General features: G+C 43.9%; 1 long non-coding RNA gene across 1 annotated transcript; it reads left to right on the top strand.

Annotated features, from left to right (window-relative positions):
• The first annotated feature begins 1,130 nt into the window (after nucleotides 1-1,130).
• LOC146675099 (uncharacterized) lies at nucleotides 1,131-1,722 on the top strand. The gene is made up of 3 exons (XR_014910245.1): nucleotides 1,131-1,175; nucleotides 1,251-1,312; nucleotides 1,593-1,722. It is a non-coding gene; the product is annotated as an uncharacterized LOC146675099 (long non-coding RNA).
• The last annotated feature ends 1,296 nt before the right edge of the window (nucleotides 1,723-3,018 follow it).

Raw genomic sequence — 3,018 nt, 5'->3', positions numbered from 1 at the left:
CCTCCAAAGTGGCCCGAGCGAGCCCCAATAAGCGGCCGCCAAGGAGTGAGCCGGTGTGTACCCGGACGCCCACCCCCAGATACAAAGAACCACCAACGCACCGATACTTGAGGGAGTCCGCCACCGGCAGGGGAAGTGGTGGTGGGTGGAGATAGGCCTCCAAACCTTGGAGGGCCCGAGATGTCCCCAGAGAGGTGGCGTCTGATACCCAACCTGACATATAGACACAGACATACAGGCACACACAGACACAAACATCCATTCCCACCCTCATGCTCTCATATGTACTTCACACTCAACCGACGTGGAGACAGACATAAAGGGACGCTGTATACACGATCACACTCCCCAAGCGTACTCTACTAACCGGGTCTAGGTACCCTTGCCCCTGGAGGGGGGAACTGCACCCAGACCCAGGTGGTGTTACCCTTTTCCCTGCGGTGGGGAGAGGCAGACCGCCCCGACTCCGCAGCAGCAGGGAGGCCCCAGACCGCAGTCGGACGGCCCACTCCTCCTAGCCCCCCAATTCTACTTTTTCTGCATAATCCATCATACATAATGTAATCAAATGGAAAAGTCTTTTTAAAACTTGTTTTGTTAGTTTTAATCTTTTAACTTTATGCATCAAGTAAAAATTTAATTATATGCCCCATTCTCTGACTTGAAGAAATTAGTTTAACATTTAAACCTATTTTCTGCACATTCCAGCACATAAAATAAAATATTTTTTGTGTTTACACTCACTCTTTCAAATAGATGCAAGTAAAACACAGCAGAAAATAAATAAAGTCAAAGACTAGCGGTCCTGTTGCTCTATTTTCACCTGTAAAGCAGGAGTGGCGTAGGCGGAGGTTTACCCTGGTGCAGGTGTGCCGGAGCGGTCAGTGGAAGAATCCGCAAGTTTCTCTGTGAGTTTCCCATTATGTCGTAGCGCACTCGGTGCTTGTGTAACCCACATAAAAATAAAAAGAACTGCATTTATAACTAAATTGGAATCTTAAATTCCAACCGGAGTGTGTCCGTGAAGGCATCGCGACGCGTTGTGACGCACGCCACGCCGCGAGTCTGCACATGCCTGTTGTGACCAATCACATTCGCAAGGCACCGATATATGCCTTCCGGGTTGTCGCCTCGAAACGACGCGGGGGAGAGGCGTTAGCGGATGGAAGCAACAGGTACGTGGGGCGAGCGCTTTTCGCTGTTTACTATCTTGACTTGTTTTTGAATTAATTGTGGATTGCGTTCAACAGTATTTTGATACCGCCGCGGGTAGATGCGTGGGGCTCGTATGTGACATCGCACGTAGTGAATGGTGAGTTGAGTCTGAATGTTTGTTTGTATTTGTAACCTGTATCAGTATGCCAGTGCTATTAGCTGATGGGATAGCTAAGGCTGAGGCTTACTGCATTACTACTACTCTCACTTTACGTGGCTGTAGTTTTGTTATTTGAGATTGTCATTTATTTTAATTCATTACAATGGTTGGATATGTATTTGTTGTATTTTCTCATGAACTTTATTGTGTACACTGGAACTAAAGCTAGCTGGGGAAATTTAGATGAATTTTGCTAATAGTGGTCCTGTGATTATAGTGCAGGCTAGTGGTGCCCTGGAGAGACCACAGCGACACCACTACTTTGGATGGCGAGCTAGGCCCAACGAGCCAGAACCCCAGCTACAACTTCCTGCGGTCTGGTAGGAGGCTGCTGCGGCCTACACTCTCCCCCCTGGTTTTCAGTCCCCCAAATCTCACTTTCGAGATCTCAGTCTTGGAATCTCAGTTCTGATCATCACACTTCCAATTTCAACCTGTTACAGACTGTCATACACGTTGTACTTATATCAATCATGAAATAGCAACTTTATGGACATTGTCTGTCGGGGGTTGGAGGAGGTTGCTGCACCGCTGTGCAGCGGATATTTTACAAGCTTGAATTATGTTTTATCTTTTCCCTGTCTGCAGAATTTGTAAATATTGGTATTTGGTAATTTCACTTTATTTTCACTATAAATAATAACTGTAATCACAATATCTGTGGTTGTATGTTTATTGTACTTCACTCACCTCCTAGAGCCGAATCTGATATCTTCTGAATTAGCCCAACTACTCTTAACCAACTTAAATTATTTTAGCTTATGTACTTGCTACACTTGCTTGGAAGTTTAGGGGTTTTTTTTCGCTGTAAAAAGAAGTTTTCTTCCCACGCCTGAGCCAAGGTGTGAAACTGGGTGTGGGTCCCAATCAGCCACCCACGCCCAGTTTCACACCTTGGCTCAGGCGATTAGAGGATCATCAGGGGGTCCTTTTGTCCCTCTGTGGGGGGTTACTCCCACTAGGTTTATATCTGGGACTCTCCACCATTTGACCTTAGAACTGAAGAAGCTTCTCGGATGAGAGGTGAAACGTCTTCAAGCAACTTAAAGAAGTCCAGACGCTTTTCTTTGCAAGCTCCTTTGACTACGATGACCTGGATGACTGAGAACCTTCACAGACATATTGTCAGATGAGATTAAATGTAACAGCCAGTGGCACATTAAACCTTAAAATGGTGAGCAGTGTTTTGCTTTTATTCTGGGGATTTGTGTGACAAAACTATGCATGAATTGCTTCAAGGTAAATTTCTCTCATTTAGTAGGTTTTCTAATTGGCAGTGACATGTATATAAACCTTGACGTATACAAATGTACTGTTAATGATGAATCAGTTCATACTATGGAAGAAATATAGTATCATCATAATTCAACTATTTTTAGATATTGAATTTATAACACAGAATTTTTATCCTCCAAATTTCCTTGCAAAAATATTCACCTGCAAAAATTCACCTGCAAAAATTCACCTGCAAAAAATTAAACTCCCAAAATTCACCTGCAAAAAATTCACCATTAAATATTCACCTGCAAAAATTCACCTGCAAAAAATTCACCATCACATATTCACCTGCAAAAAATTCACCTGCAAAAGTGATTAACTTGAATGATCCAAGCCAGAGCAATCAGCACTAGATTGAGTCGAGC

This window comes from Rhamphochromis longiceps, linkage group LG3 (genome assembly GCF_057381845.1).
Source record: "Rhamphochromis longiceps isolate RC_006_pf linkage group LG3, R_longiceps_female_GT1.1, whole genome shotgun sequence".
Lineage (NCBI taxonomy): Eukaryota > Metazoa > Chordata > Actinopteri > Cichliformes > Cichlidae > Rhamphochromis > Rhamphochromis longiceps.
The sequence above is the reverse complement of the archived record's forward strand: the minus strand, read 5'-3'. Positions and strand labels throughout refer to the sequence as shown.